The following is a 17561-nucleotide window of genomic DNA, read 5'->3' on the forward strand; positions in this document are numbered from 1 at the left end:
TTCTGAGAGCTAGAAGGAAAGGATTAACCCAATATTTCCAATGCTGCCTTGGTCTGGGCTCCACTTCCTCCACAATTGAAAGGCAGAATAAGCTACTAGAGTTATTGGGTAGACTTTTGGGTTCCCCATGCCTTTATCTTTTACTCTTATTTTGCTTATTCTGGATACAACCCTTCCCCATAAAGCAGCTTCCCAATAAAGTGACCTACCACCCAACTTCCTTATAGTTATAAGGAAGCCCCATGTAGCTGGAGAAAATTCAACATGAAATCCAGAGTCCAAATAACTCTATTTTTGCTGATGTTTAAATTAATTTCAAATGTGTTCTTCCCACATTCCTCAGTGAGGTGACTGTAGACCAGCTCCTGATTTGGTTAATAGCACGCTGTTTCCTTAAATTCCCACTGTAGGTTCAATGAGAGAGAATTTCATTCTATATCCATTTTCTCCTTTTTCCCACTTCCACCCTGATGACATATTCAGAAATCTGTGCATATTCAACCAACTAACAAATATCTGCAGATATACATGTACATTTATCCTTATATCCACACCCACATATACCAACACATGAATACACAAACTAAAATGCACATATGCCCACATACACATTCCCATGCAAATAGTCACATGCATACATATGCTTGTGCAGAAACACCCACATGCAGACTGATGAATATACTTGCCTATGTGCATACATGAAGGTGAATATGCACATACATATGCATGTATCCTCACTGACTGTGGTCTGGGACATGGCAGAGAGTTAAGGTTTTTCACTTCCTACACTTCGTTTCCTTGTATCCCCTGATTACTAGTTTCTAAAGGAGAGCAGGTAGTATCTTGCAACAACTCAGGTTGGAGGGAAAACATGTCTGTTTTTTGAGTTAAGTTAGGCCAGTGCTGAGGTCTGAATGTTTGTGCAATGTGTTGTGGAAAGCACATAACTTGTTTGGTTTCACAGGCCCACAGCTGCAGCAGAATTTGCTCTCAGAATGGGTTGTACCTTGAGTCTTACCCACACCTGATTTAGATGAGACTTTGGACTTTAAATTTTGAGTAGATGCTAGAACAAGTGAATACTTTTGATGCTATTGGGATGGAATTCATATAGTTTGCATATGAGAAGGACATAAATTTTGGGAGGCCAGGGCAGAATACTATGATTTGAATGTTTCTCCTCAAAATTTATTCGTTGAACTCTAACCCTAAAGTGATGGTATTAAAAGGTGGGGCCTTTGTGTGGTGACTAGGTCATAAGGGCTCTGCCTCATGAATGGAATTAGTGCCTTTATAAAGGAGGCCTGAGGGAGCTTGCTTGCCTCTTCCACCATGTGAGAAAGCTACACGGAGTCTCCATCTGTGAGTAACAAGCCCTCACCAGACACTGAATCTCCTGGCATCCTGATCTTGGACTTCCCAGCCTCTAGAACTGTGAGCAATAAACATTTTTGCATATAAATTACTTAGTCTAAGCCATTTTGTTATAGTAGCCTGAAGAGACTAAGGCACAGAGATATTTAATCCATTATCATGGTGTGGGATAAAGGAGGTGGCTGGAGAGTTAATTGAGTCTGCTTTCTCTCATTTTTATGCCAGGGTTAGATGAAAATCAGACTAAATTTAGTTACATGGTGTAGGCATGGGGCCTAAGATTATTTTGCTTCCAAGAATCTTAATTTGATAGAAAATTTTGAGAGAGCATTGTGTTATTTTCCTATGGGATAATCCCATTGGTCATTTCTATCCATTGCAAAATGCAATGTAAACAATTACATGTAAGTTTTGGAGCAATCAAAGCTTAATGTTTGAAGCAATATTTGTCCTTAGAAGTCTTTCTTTTTCCATCGAACATTCCATCTAATCATTACGTTAGCTCTATGAGATACAGACTATTAATGCAATTATACAAATCTGAGGCTCAAATATGAAACTCAGAGACTATTGGCCCCCGGAAGGTCAAAGAGATGGTAATCATTTGAGGAGGTAATCTAGGCCTTCTTTCTGACTCCAAATCCAATGTCATTTCCAGTACCCCAAATGATTTTTGGTGACCCTCTTTCTGCATGTTTAGGAAGAGACTCTCCTCACCTTCGAAGTTGGGCAATATTACCAAGCCCCATTCTGCAAAATAAAAGAGAATCTGATATTTTGTTTGAAATGGTTCAATCCTGCACCTAAATTCAGACTGGATCTTAAGCTCTGCTAGAGCTGTTTTCAAATTTTTGTTTTTTGTTTTGTTTTATATTATAAAATACTACAGAGTCCCTGATATCTTAGCCCTTTATTGCTATTTTGAAATGGCATTTTCAGTAATATTTGTGAAACAAGATCCAGATGGGCAAAATTAAAGGCCTTCACTTATTGCCGGTGACCTCAAAAACAATTTGTCAAAGAAAAACTGTCCATTATTTCTTCTTTATTATTATTATACTTTAAGTTCTGGGGTACATGTGCAGAATGTACAGGTTTTGTTACATAGGTATACACGTGCCATGGTGGTTTGCTGCACCCATCAACCCATCATCTACATTAGGTATTTCTCCTAATGCTAACCCTCCCCTAGCCACCCACACCCTGACAGGCCCCAGTGTGTGATATTCCCTCCCTGTGTCCATGTGTTCTCTTTGTTCAACTCCCACTTGCGAGTGACAACATGTGGTGTTCGGTTTTCTGTTCTTATGTTTGCTGAGAATGATGGTTTTCCAGCTTCATCCATGTCCCTGCAAAGGACATGAACTCATCCTTTTTTATGGCTGCATAGTATTCCACAGTGTATATGTGCCACATTTTCTTTATCCAGTCTATCACTGATGGAAAGAAACTATCATCAGAGTGAACAGGCAACCTACAGAATAGGAGAAAATTTTTGCAATCTTTCCATCTAACAAAAGGCTAATATCCATAATCTATAAAGGATTTAAACAAATTTACAAGAAAAAAACCCATCAAAAAGTGGGCAAAAGATATGAACAGATACTTCTCAAAAGAAGACATTTATACGGCCAACAAACATATGAAAAAAAGGCTCATCATCACTGGTCATTAGAGAAATGCAAACCAAAACCACAGTGAGATACCATTTCACACCAATTAGAATGGCGATCATTAAAAAGTCAGGAAACAGCAGATGCTGGAGAGGATGTGGAGAAATAGAAACACTTTTACACTGTTGGTGGGACTGTAAACTAGTTCAACCATTGTGGAAGACAGTGTAGTGATTCCTTAAGGATCTAGAACTGGAAATACCATTTGACCCAGCAATCCTATTACTGGGTATATACCCAAAGGATTAAAAATCATTCTACTATAAAAACACATGCACATGTATGTTTGTTGTAGCACTGTTCGCAATAGCAAAAACTTGGAAACAACACAAATGTCCATCAGTGATAGACTGGATAAAGAAAATGTGTCACATATACACCATGGAATACTATGCAGCCATAAAAAAGGATGAACTCATGGATGAGGTACATGGATGAAGCTGGAAGTCATCATTCTCAGCAAACTGTCACAGGAACAGAAAACCAAAACCTGCATGTTGTCACTCATAAGTGGGAGTTGAACAGTGAGCACACATGGACACAGAGAGGGCAACATCACACACCGGGGCCTGTCAGGGGGTGGGGGGCCCGGGGAGGGATAGCACTAGGAGAAATACCTAATGTAGATGACCGGTTGATGGGTGCAGCAAAACACCATTGCATGTGTATATCTACATAACAAACCTGCATGTTCTGCACATGTATCCCAGAACTTGAAGTATTTTTTTTTAAAAAAAAGATTTCTATTTCTTTTAGAAGTAGAAGTGACTACAGGCAAGCCCACTATGCCATCTACATTAATAAGGTTGTGTCAGTGGTTCATGTTCTGGAGGTGATTTACTGTAACATGCTCACCTTAAGGATCCTACAGACCTATTATTAATAGAACAGTGGTTTCCAATCAGGGATGATTTTTCTCCCAGGAGATATTTGACTATATTTGGACACATTTTTTGTTATCACAGTGGTGGTAGGGGTGGGGTAGATGTGTTTCTGACATCTAGTGGGTAGCAATCAGAGATGCTTCTAAACATTATACAATATATAGCATAACCCTCCACAACAAAGAATTATCCTACAATACATAGCATGACCCTCTGCAACAAAGAATTATCCTATAATACATAGCATGACCATCCACAACAAAGAATTATTCTGCATTAAATGCCAATAGTGCTGAGGTTATGAAACCCTGGAAGAGAGTGATTGAAGAGTCCTAGTTTTACAGTCAGGCAGAGCCAGGTTTGATTCCTAATTCCAGCACTGACTAGCTGTGAATTGAACCTCTCTGGGTATAACTTTCCTCAACTGTAAAATTAGTATAATAACACTGAGTCTTCCAAATTGTTTGAAGACACACACACACACACACACACACACTTTCCTGGCTCAGATCTTCCATTAGTCTGATTGCTTGCAGAGCTGGCTTTCTATTCTTAAATTATGCCAATGTATTACCCTTGAATCACTCATAATTCTTTCTTCAAGATCTCTTATATCTGGCTTTACAAGTATGAACTCTGAGCCCAGCTCTGTACTAGGTAGTGCTGGGAAAAATCAGACACTCGTCCACTAGGAAGCTACTGCCTTCAGAGGACCATTGTTCAGAAAAATCATTGAACAGTGGTTCAATGAGAAAGGCAGTAACTCAAAAAGGACTGACACAGAGACTTTGGAAGAGAGGGAGTCTCTTACTCCACCCTCTAACCTACAGACTACACTAACTCTGAGTGATGTGATGTGAGGATACACAGATAAATAATGAGGTGGAGGTTTTTCCAGATCCTTAATCATATTCTGGCACCCAATATTTGTCATGTATGTTTCCTACTTGTGAAACTTCTTGCTATAACTTTGTAATATGTGTGCTTTCAATATGGTAGATTGTTTATAATCCATCCAATATACTAGATGATGTGCCCTTTGATTGGAAAGTTTCATGTCTAACTGATCTGAGGACAGCACTAATCCAAAGAAAGCATTTGTGAAATGATATAATTAACCAGTGATAAATGAATGTTAAATAGATATTTTCAAACTATTACAATATTTCTAAACTTGACATTTGGCACTATTAGAAGAGTGTGAGTAAACTGAGGATTCTGTATACTACGTGTCAGTGTAGCTGTGGTGCATGCATGCCATTAAATGTGTTTCTCTACTCAGTAGCAAATTATTGTGTGTTAATCAAGCGAGAGTTGTGGTTTTATGCCAGGTTGTCCATGGCTTCTGTCATTCTCCTTATTTCCTAATATATGCGTATCCAGTTATTTGGATCCAGGTCTGAAGCTGATATATATGAATTCAAACTGGTCATTTATTCAAGGCTTACGTGATATTTTAATATCATTGTTTATGCTTTGCAATTAGTTAATGTTCATGTTTTAATCCTCATGTTTTAAGAGATAAGTGCAATTAACCTTAATTATATGTTTCTAGTTTGTGTTTTCTAATTTACATGCAGAACTGTGTGAAATTCATATACTTTAGAAGTATGAGTCTTCTACAATAGACTTTCTCAAACTTTTTGTGCACAGGAATCACCCGGGGATGTTGCAGATAATGCAAGATTCTCATTCAATAGCTCTGTGGTGGGACCAGAGTTTCCACATTTCTAACAAGATCCACAGTGATGCTAACCTTCCTTTTCCAAGAGCCATATTTTGAATAGCAAGGTCCTAAATAGACCTGCCTCAAAATATGTTTTATAAATGTTTTTGGCTTTTCATGGAAAGAAAATATCTTATGGTGTAAGTCTTATATTCAATGGTATGTCCTGCATAACCTGAAATTTATTTACTCTGCATCATCGTCTCCCTAGGAGAGCTTTATGAAGCAAAAGTTCCAAGAAGTATTATTAACAAGAATTATTTTAAAAAGTGTTTTGTGGTGAAATGAATATGTGGCATGATAGTAAACAAAGTAAAAAGATTTTTTTCTTCTAAAGACATATGATTTTAAAAAGATGTTTCTTTAAGAATTTTTGGAATCTTAGACACATTAATGCCTTGTGAATGGTAATAAAAATTTTGTCCTTCCTGGAGAATCATTTGGAAATGCTATTCCAGAAAACACACAAACCCAGGAGTCTCTCATGTCTCTCCACCAAAAATCCTCTCCCCCACTTCTGGCCCAATCTGAATCTAGAAACTGTCCATTTCAACTTTGCTAAGGCTTACATTGAAAACTTTTGTGTCTACATGTGTATTTATAAACCCGAGTGCAACTTGTCTTTCTTTTCAAACACTGCTAAACTTATTGGTTGGCTGTCTCCAGGATAATTGAATTTGAGAATTGAATTTGCAATTTGTAATAGAAAATAGTAACATCATATGACTGCAAATAAGAACCCGCCAGTACATCACAAGAGATTTGTTTAGTGTTTTGTGGGGAGAAATGATTATTTATCCTCACATCCAGGCTTTTCGGACATTATAAAGTCAGTTTTGGGCCCTTCTATTTAGTAATCCTGGCTGTTCTACTGACTTCACTGCCCTCTTCAGGAATGCTGAATCAAGATTATCTTAGGTGATGGTAAATGCACCTGAGAGGCAATAAGGAATACCCTAAGAATGGCCCATATGGCAGATGAACCTGAATGTATGTTCTGAGCTAGGGAATCCAGGAGTGGCTAAACTAGAGATTCGTTCCTGTCTATGAAAAACATCTGAGACCCCGGCCTGACCCACAGAACATGGGAGATACAGAGGATCGAGGTCCTGAGTTTTGGGTTGAATGAATATTGCCAAATGGAGGTGGTCAGGGAAAGGGTTCTAAGTAAAAGTACTGTATAAATTGCATGCATTTCTAAGTGGTGGCAGTTCTCCTGTCCAGCCCACCGCCACTGGACCCTCTCCCCGGCTTGTAAGCATCAGTGCAGTCCCAGGTCTCGTTTGCTGGCTCTGGGTCTCTTCTTCATATTCTTGAATCTGGTGCCCTCCCCTCTGAAGTCGATACAAGTTTGGCATAGCACTTAGTCTCCACAGTGGTAGGTATAATTGTCATTATACTGACCAATTTTTCAGAAATCCTACAGTAGAGCTGCAGAGTGGACCCTCATTGGCTTTTTTTTTTTTCTTTCCTAAAGCCTGGGTAGATTTATAAGTACTCCCAAGAGAGGTTGCAGCAATGACTCCTTTTTTTAAGCTTTATTAAATATTAGTGACAAAAATTATAAATATGTAAGCATGATGATTTGATAACACATACGTGTTGTGAAATGATTACCACATCAAGCTAATTAACATGTCTATTACCTCACATAGTTACCATTTGTCTATGGGGGTGTGGGGGTAAGGACACTTGAAATCTACTTTTTTAGCAAATTTCAAGTGTACAATAGAGTATTATTAACTCTGGTCATCATGTTTTACGTTAAGTCTCTGGAACTTAGTCATCTTATAACTGAAGTTTGGACCCCTTAACCAACCACTCCTCATCTCCCCCAACCTCCAGCACCTGGCAACAACCATTCTATTCCATGTTCCTATGAGTTTGACTGATTTAGGTTCTACATACATGTGAGATTATGCAGTGCTTTTCTGTCTGGCTTATTTCACTTAGCATAATGTTGTTCAGGTTCATCCATGTTTTCACACATGGTAGGATTCCTTTTTTATGGCTGAGTAATGGCTAAGTGTCCATTGATAGACCCTTAGATTGTTTTCATATCTTGGCTATTTTGAATAATGCTGCAATGTACATGGGGGTGCAGATATCTCTTGGGGATGGTCATTTTCCTTCTTTTTTTTGGGGGGGGGATATATAGCCAGTATTAGGATTTCTGAATGATTTTGTAGTTCTATTTTTAATTTTTTGTGGAACCTCTATACTATTATCCATAGTAGCTGTACTAATTTACATCCTCACCAAATATATAAGGGTCCTGTTTTCTTCACATCTTTGACAACACTAATGTTTGGACTTTTTGATAATGAATTTCTCTTGTGTCAAGCTCTACTAGAATCTGATCCTTATCCTATGAAAATAAAACAAGAGTGGTGGATTTGGCTCATTTCAACCACATAATTTATATTTCTTAATAATATGCAATTACCTGTAGTTTATAGATATGAGCATAAGTTGTACAAGGAAAGAGAAGCTATAAAATAGAGTGATAAGAGCTTGAATGGGTATGAGATCTAGAAGTGGCTCCCTAATAGAATAAAAACTAAGAACCCTCAACTATGAACTCCAATCCTGTGTCTGCATCTTTTTAATGACTACAAAAGTGTTGAGTCAGACTTTGTGGAAAGCAAGATAAATAGTACCCTGTAATTTTTATTATGTTTTCTTTTGTTTTCAAGTCAACATAGAAAGGTTAAAGAAGCAAAAGGCCTTCAGTTGAATTATTTTAAAAATATTTTGAAATATTATGCACTGTACATTTCCCCCAAACCTTAAAAGAGTTGGTGGGCATCTTTAGAGATGACACAATTGAAGAAGAGCTAATCCCATTTCCCCTGAACAAGACAAATGAACAGAACAATAATGATCCAATGTGGCTGTGTAAACATCCAATCAATGATTCACTTGTTAAGCTAAATCTGACCTGGAAATAGGGAAGTGGAGAGAAACTCAGATAAGAATAATGTGCATCATTATTTTGGCTTTGGAAGAAAAAGATAAGCTGGTGAAAGGGCATTCAAGCAAATGAGCACAGAGATGAATGTGTTGAGGAGAGAAAAAGAAGGAAAGAGTAAGAAAGGAGAGAAAAGGAGAGAGAAGCTCATTAATAAACAGGAAAGAAAAACAGAGTTGATTTACCAGTTATCTGAAATAGGAAGCTTAGATTTTAATTCATCCCTGCTGACAAATAACAAAATGAAGAAAAGAAATAAGACTTTGAGTGTTTGTGTGTGTTGTAATGATGATATCATAAGCAAACACTCTTCAAAGTAAAAAATAGAAAATGGAAAGTGCATATTGCAAGTCAGTCCATATTAGAAACGTGAAACCACTTCTGGTCAAACCAGAGAACACCGATCTCCATGCAGGGACATTTTGTAGGAGAAGCATGGAAATGTAAGGCATGCATTTGGGTTCTTACGTACAGAACTGGACGATGAACTACTCATTTTATTGTGTTTGTATAAGTAGACTTAATTTTATTACTAAATATTAAAATATCTTTAATCAGACAAGCATAATACCATTTTTATGAACACACTTCCACATATAAAAATAGAGAGCAAAAAGAAGATTGTTATGTTTGATGAACAAAGATTAATAAATACTAAACTATTGCTACATTAGCTTAAGAACTCTTGTTTGTTCTTATTACAGACTTAGGTACATCTGTAATTGAAATCTCATGTCATTCTTTTCTGTCCCTCCATTCCCAGGAAGGGAATATTTTCTGTGTACTTACTTCATTTATAGGCAACTATAAACAGTATATATTATTGTTTTTGAGTGTTTTAACATTTTAAATATATGGTACCTTACTGTAAGTATACTTTGCAATTTGTTTCCTTCCTGTGGTATTATATTTTTGAGGCTTATTCATATTGATATTTTTAAATCTAGCTAATTCATTTTAACAGACACATAGTATTCCATTGAATTAAACACAAAGTTTATTTATCTTAATAATGGATAGTAAAATTGTTTTCATGCTTTTGCTATTACAATCTGTGCCAAAATGAATATTTTCTGAACTATCTCTTTGAATACATTTGTGAAGCTTTTCTAAGGATCGATTTATAGAAAGTGCTGATAAAAATTATATACTACTTTAGCTTTTCAACTGGGTCTTTACATTTAGTTTTTTAATCAATAGATTTATTTATGTGTATAGCACAGAAATCTATTTCATTAATCGCTTTCTATAAACAGCTAATTGTTGCAGAACCTTCTACTAAACTTTTTCCTGTTAAATTTACTACATTGCATGTATGCCAAATTTGTATGAATGTAGGTCTGATTCATGTTTCTTTTTCTTTATAATTATTTTTCTTGCTATACCTATGCTAAAATCACATGGTTTTAATTAATTTAACTCTGTGGTTCTCACTGGAGGAGATTTTACCTCCAGAGGGCATTTGGCAATGTCTGGAGACATTTCGATCATCACACCTGTAGAGGCAGAGGCCAGGGAAATTGCTGAATATTCCATTAATACAATGCAAAGGAGAGTCCTACTCTACCACAATTAGTATTTTTTTGTTTTGTTTTGTTTTGTTTTTAAGAAACAAGATCTTGCTCTGTCACCCAGGCTAGAGTGCAGTGGCACAACCATAGTTTACTGCAGCCTCCAATTATTTGGCTCCAACAATTCTCCTGTCTCAGCTTCCCAAGTAGCTGGGACTACAGGTGTATGACACACATTCGGCAACTTTTTTATGTTTATTTTTCAGTTATAAGGGTTTTGCCATGTGGCTCAGGCTGGTCTTGAACTCCTGGCCACAAGTGATCCTTCTGCCTTGGCTTCTCAAAGTGCAGGGATTACAGGTATGAGCCACCGTGCCTGGCCTCAAATATGTTTTTGTTTAGAATTATATTGACTGTACTAGGATTTTTAGTACTCCATATGAATTTTAGAGTTAAGCTCTTAAATTCTAAGAAAAAAACCTTTCAACATTTTTATTGAATTAACATTTAACTTATAGATTAATATGACAAGAATTGATAGTTCATTATATTCATTCTTCTCATTTATTAAGGGATAGATCTACATTTGTTTTGAAATTGGAAAAGGTTCTTTAACTAAATTTGATATTTTTACTCTGAAAGATCATTCAAATTTTTGTTAAATATATTACAGGATGATTACCTGATTTCTTTCTTCTGTTTTACGTGTAATTGATTAAATTGTTTATCTTGTTGTTTGCTGCTGCTATATCGTAATGTGATTGTTATATATTGATATTTTATATTATATCATATTAATCTAACTTTTTTCCAAATTCTTACAGTATATCTAAGATTTTTAATGGATTCCCTTAGATTTTACTTTGTTGACATACCTCTATCTGAGAAAAATGAGAAGTTTTTAACTTTTTCCCAAATGTTACCTATCATATTGAAATTTCTTCTTCTGCATTAGTGGCTATGCCCCTCACTACAATGTGATGATAGAGGTAATGGCCGAACTCAGCAATAGAGAGTAAAATTTTCGGTAGGATTTTAGTAGATATATTTACCTATCTTTACCACATTCACTGAATGTCCTTTAATTTCAAAGTATTAAAATATTGAATAAAATGTATAAAAATAGATTATTTTTCAATGTGTTGAATTCAGATTTTACACTTGATTTCAGATCCCACATGCACAGAACTGAGACAATCATACTGCTTAGTTCCTAATTACTAGATTGATTGCCCTTATCATCAGACCATGTATAACACCTCTAATGTTTCATGTCATTTTTTTCTTTTTGTGCCCGATTGCCTTTGTATTGTTCCTTCGAGACATCCATTTTATTTTCAACAATCTATACCATTTTAATTCATTCTGTATACACACATATGTGCATATATATGTTCAGTGTTATATGCTGCATGTGTTTAATTTATATAAATATTATTTGCTATTCCATTTAATTTCTTAATTATTTCACTAACATTTTTGAAATACTGCTAAATTGCTATGAAAAAGTAGCTCTTCTGATTGCTAAATAGTAATCTTTGGCATATGTGATGGTTAATTTTATGTGTCAACTTGGTTAAACAATGGTGACCAATTGTTTGGTCAAATACTAGCCTTGATGTTGCTGCAAAACTATTTTTTAATGTGTGACTAACATTCACATCTGTTGACTTTAAGTAAAACAGATTACTCTCTGTGACATGGATGGACTGCATCGGATCTGTTGAAGAGCAAGGACAGACGTTTCCCAAAGAAGGAATTCTGCCTCAAGTCTATAATAGAAATTTTGCCCGAATCTAGTTTTTACACTCAAATATGCAAGAACTCTTACTTGAATCTCCAGCTTGCTGCCTTGCCCTGTGGAATTTGGACTTGCCAGTTCCCACAACTGTATAAGCCAATGTCTTATAATTTATCTCTTTCATTTTCTCTGCCTCTCTCACTCTCTTTTCATCTATCTATCTATCTATCTATCTATCTATCTATCTATCATCTATCTATCTATCCATCCATCCATCCATCCATCTATCCATCTATCTATCTATCTATCTATCTATCTATCTATCTATCTATCTATCTATCTATCTATCTATCATCTATCTATCATCTCTATCTAGCCAATCTATCTATGTGTCTGTCTATCAGTCAATCAATCTACCTACCTACCTACCTACCTACCTACCTACCTACCTACCTACCTACTTATATCTAAATCCTACTGGTTCTGTTTCTCTAGAGAACTCTAATACAGAATTTATAACTTTTTCCTTATCTATTTTCCTAGTTAATGGACCCATTAATAGTCTATAATTTCTTGCTACTATAAACAATGTTGCTTGGGATAATTTTGTAACTTGTTTCTTATAAACTGTATAACTCTGTTTACCCAGATTTGATACAGCATGCACATGTATACTTAATTTGATTCCAAAATGCTAGACTATTTTATAAAACCATGGCTTCAGGTCTCACTCCCACTGGCAGGATATGACAGTACTTGTTTCTCCATGGTCACAATAACATATATATAATTGAATTTTTCATTTTTACATGTTTGATATAAAGTCATATCTCCTAAAACCTTTCTTCTATGGGGGAAAAGCCTTGGAATCCTATTTAAGTATATTAAAAATATAGTCTAGTTGATTTTTAAGTTTTCTTCTTCATAATCCAGTTGTTAATTTATTTTCAGAAATTAATTCATGTCATATAACTGTATGCATTTAATCATGTATATTTCATAGTACCTTTCCAAGACTTTAAAAACCTCTGTTGATTTTATCACTATAGCTACTCTAATCTTTCTTTTCTCTTAATCATACTTGTCAGAAGTTTGTCTATCTTGTCTTTGTAAACCAAGCTGTAGTTTTATTTTTACATTTTTTTATTTCTTTCTCTATTCTGTTCATTTTTGATTACATGTTCATCATTTGTGTCTGGTTCTTTTTAAAAAATTTACTCATTATTTCCATTTCTTCCATCTTGAGTTGAATTCTTGGCTTCTGTGTTTCAAAACTGATTTGTTTTCTGATAAGGGTAGCTAGGGCCGTTGATTTCCTTTAAGTACTATTTTGTTAGCAACCCACTCATTTTAACCTGTAGGGTTTTCATTGTGATTCTATGATTCAATTTTAAGTATTTGCTAATTATGCTTAAGAGTTTTCAAAAAATTTCATTACAATATTTAATAACATTTATTTTAACTTTAGATATATATGATATTAAAATTTTTATTTTTAGTAAATTTGTACTGGAGTAAGAATACATATAAATTTGTACAAATCTTAAATCCAAAATGATAATGAAATTGCAGGGTTTCTAAAATATGCAATAGTGAAATGTACGACAGCCACAGAACAAAGTTCCGGAGGGGACAAATAGAAGTATATTTTTGTAGGATTCTTATACTATATGAGAAGTCATGTAGTACCACTTGACTTACACTCTTACAAGTTAAAGATATATAAGTAAAGATATGTGAACTCTAAAGCAACCACTGATGTAATAACATAAGTTATCATGACTAATAAGTCAAAAAAGATATAACCATAAACTAATATTCAATTCAATTAAAATTCAGATGGAACTTGTTTTTTAATTTCAATGTTTATGTTAGATATAGAGGATTCATGGGCATGATTGTTACATGGGTATATTACATGATGATGAGGTTGTGGAATAGATCCCATCACCCAGGTAGTGAGAATAGGACCCAAATAGGTAGTTTTTCTAGCCATGCTCCCCTCTTCTTTCCCCCTTTCTAGTAGTTCGCAGTGTCTGTGTTCCCATGTTTATGTCCATGTGTGCTCAATGTTTAGCTCCCACTTAAAAGTGAGAACAGGTGGTATTTGGTCTTTTGTTCCTGTATTAATTCACTTAGGATTATGGCATCCAGTTGCATCTATACTGCTGCAAAGGACACGATTTCAATCTTTCTATGGCTGCATAGTGTTCCATGGTGTATATGTATCACATTTTCCTCATCCAGTCAATCATTGATGGACACCTAGGTTGATAACTTGTCATTGCTATTGTAAATAGGGCAGTGATGAACATACAAGTGTGAGTGTCCTTTTGGTAGAATAGGATAATTTATTTTCCTCTGGATATATACACAGTAATGGGATTGCCAAATCGAATGGTAGCTCTATTTTAAGCTCTTTGAGAAATCTCCCAACTGCTTTCTCTAGTGGTTGAACTAATTTTCATCCTCACCAACAGTTTATAAGTGTTCCCTTTTCTCTGCAGCCTCACCAGCATCTGTTGTTTTTTGACTTTTTAATAATAGTCATTCTGATTATTATTGTTTTGACTGTTTAATAAAAGCCATTCTGAATTTTAGTAATAGCCAGACTGGTGTGAGATGGTAACTCATTATGGTTTTGGGTTGGTATTTTCCTGATGAGTGATGAAGAGCAGTTTTTCAAATGTTTGTTGGCTGCTTGTCCATCTTCTGTTTTTAGCCAGAGTGACACAGCAAGAAAAAGAAATAAAAGGCATCAAAATAGGAAGAGATGAAATCAAACTATTTCTTTTTGCTGATTATATAATTCTATACCCAGAAAACCCTAAAGACTCTTCCAAAAGGCTCCTAGAACTAATAAACAACTTCAGTAAAGTTTCTGGATACAAAATCAATTGTACAAAAATCAATAGCATTTATATACACCAATAACATCTAGGCTGAAAGTCAAATCAAGAACACAATCGCTGGCCAGCCATGGTGGCTCACACCTGCAATCCCATTTCTTTGGGAGGCCGAGGTGGTTGGATTGCTTGAGCTCAGGAGTTTGAGACCAGCCTGGCCAACATGGTGAAACCCTGTCTCTACAAAAGATACAAAAATGAGCTAGGCATAGTGGCATGTACCTGTAGTCCCAGCTACTTAAGAGGCTGAGGTGGGAGGATTGCTTCAGTCCAGGAGGCAGAGGTTGCAGTGAGCCAATATCGCACCACTGCACTCCAGCCTGGAGTGAGATGGTGTCAAAAAAAAAAGAAAAATCCAAATACAGCTTACCAAGAAGGTGAAAGATCTCTACAATAACTATAAAACACTACTAAAAGAAATCAGAGACTACACAAATAAAAGGAAAAAATATACCTTGCTTGTGGGTAGGAAGAATCAATCAATGTAGTTGAAATGGCCATACTGCCCAAAGCAATTTATAGAGTTAACACTATTCCTATAAAACTACCAATGTCATTTTTCACAGAATTGGAAAAATATCTAAAAATTACATGCAACCAAAAAGCAGCTGAAATAGCCAAAGCAATTGTAAACAAAAAGAACAAAGCTGGATACTATACTTTTATCTTTTATCAAACGATAAAAGTATAGTAACCAAATCAGCATGGTATACTACAAAAACAGGCAGGCACATAGACCAATGGAACAGAAAAGAACAATCAAAAATAAAGCTGGAAACCTATAACAATCTGATCTTCAAAATGGCCAGCAAAAACACACAATGGGGAGAGGACTCCTTATTTAATGAATTATGCTTTCATAATTTACTAACTATATGCAGAATGAAACTGGACCCTTACCTTTCACTATATACAAAAATTAACTGAAAATAGATTAAAGATTTAAATGTGAGACCTCAAACTCTAAAAATTCTAGAAGAAAATCTAGGAAATATTCTTTTTTAACATGGGCCTTGACAAATAATTTTTGGCTGAGTCCCCAAAAGCAATTGCAACAAATACAAAAAATTGACAAGTTGGACCTAATTAAATTAAGTAACTTCTCAGCAGATGAAGCTGTCAAAACGGTAAACAGACAACCTACAGGATGGGAGAAAATATTTGCAAAAACTATGCATCTGACAAAGTTCGAATATCCAGAATCTATAAGAAACTTAAATCAACAAGAAAGAAAGAACCTCATTTAAAAAATGGGCAAAGGATACAAATTTTTTACAAGTAGCAAGATACCAGTTTTAATTACAGTTATATCAATAATCACATTAAGTGTCAATTATCTAAGCACTTAATTAAAAAGTAGAGATTGTTAGATTGGATAAGATATCATGACCCTATTAGATATTGCCAACAAGAAGTGTGTTTTAAATATAAATGAGCAAATAGATGAAAAGTAAAATAATCAAATAATGAAATAATTTATGTGCTACTAACACTGACTAAAAGAAAATAGGAGTGACAAAAACAATTTTTTTTTTTTTTTTTTTTTGAGACAGAGTTTCACTCTTGTTGTCCAGGCTGGAGTGCAGTAGCGTGATCTTGGCTCACTGCAACCTCTGCCTGCTGCTTTCAAGTGATTCTCCTGCCTCAGCTTCCAGAGTAGCTGGGATTACAGGCACCTGCCACCATGCCCAACTAATTTTTGTATTTTTAATAGAGACGGGATTTCACGAAGTTGACCAGGCTAGTCTCGAACTCCTCCTGACCTTGTGATCCGCCCGCCTCGGCCTCCCAAAGTGCTGGGATTACAGACGTGAGCAACCACACCTGGCCAGGAGTGATTATATTAATAGCAGACAAAGTTGATTTCATGGCAAACAATGTTACCATATATACAGTCATTTCATAATGACAAAATGGTTATGAAGAAGACATAGCAGTCCTAAACATGTGTACACTTAACAACAGAGCTTCAAAATATGTAAGAAGCAATAAATAAAAATTGCTCAAATCATAAGTGTGGAGCTCAATAAATTTTTACAATTTTTCAGATCAATAAATATGGTATTATTGGCGTTCCAAAAGTTTCCCTTTGTGTCTCATCTTACTAACTCTTTTTCTCAAATAACCACTCTCCTGACTTCTAATCCCACCGACAAGTGCCTTTGTTAACATTAATATAAATCAATTAATATGATCTTTTGCATCTCCCTTCTTTTACTCAACATTAGATTTATGAGATTAACCATGATGTCATGTACAGTTGCACTTTGTTCACTTTTATTACTATATACAATTTTTTTGAATTATTTTACTAAAATGTCTTTACAGTAATTTTTTTGAATCAACATTTGAATTGTTTTCTTGTGAGTGCTATCAGCAATTGGGCAGTCGTGAACATTCTTATATTTGACTTTTGATGAACATAAGTATGTATTTGTCTTGAATATAATAGCAAAGAGTAGAACAGCTGAAAAATTAGGGTATGTGGGTACACATTTAGTAGAATATGCCAACATATTTATCAGGTGGTTGTGCCAGTTAGTACTTCCACTAGCTTCTTATCCTCACCAACACTTAACATTAGATCCAGGAGTACAATGAGGCAAGTGAGGCAATAAAGGTAGAAAAATTTAAAAGGTGCACACACTCATTGACTTTTGAACCTAGCATGACTTGCATGAACCTAAGAGGGTGTCTCTCTAAAAATTAGATGCCTCGGACACAAAATTTAAGAAGGCACTCAGTTTGAGGATTTCGTAGAACTCTGCATTTGAG

At 35.3% G+C, this 17561-nt stretch overlaps 1 protein-coding gene across 4 annotated transcripts in view; it reads right to left on the reverse strand.

Annotated features, from left to right (window-relative positions):
• Window positions 1-17561, reverse strand: part of LOC105488361 (AGBL carboxypeptidase 1) — a 958121-nt gene that overhangs the window by 42138 nt on the left and 898422 nt on the right. The window lies entirely within an intron of this gene.

The sequence above is a fragment of the Macaca nemestrina genome, chromosome 7, assembly GCF_043159975.1.
Source record: "Macaca nemestrina isolate mMacNem1 chromosome 7, mMacNem.hap1, whole genome shotgun sequence".
Taxonomy (NCBI): domain Eukaryota; kingdom Metazoa; phylum Chordata; class Mammalia; order Primates; family Cercopithecidae; genus Macaca; species Macaca nemestrina.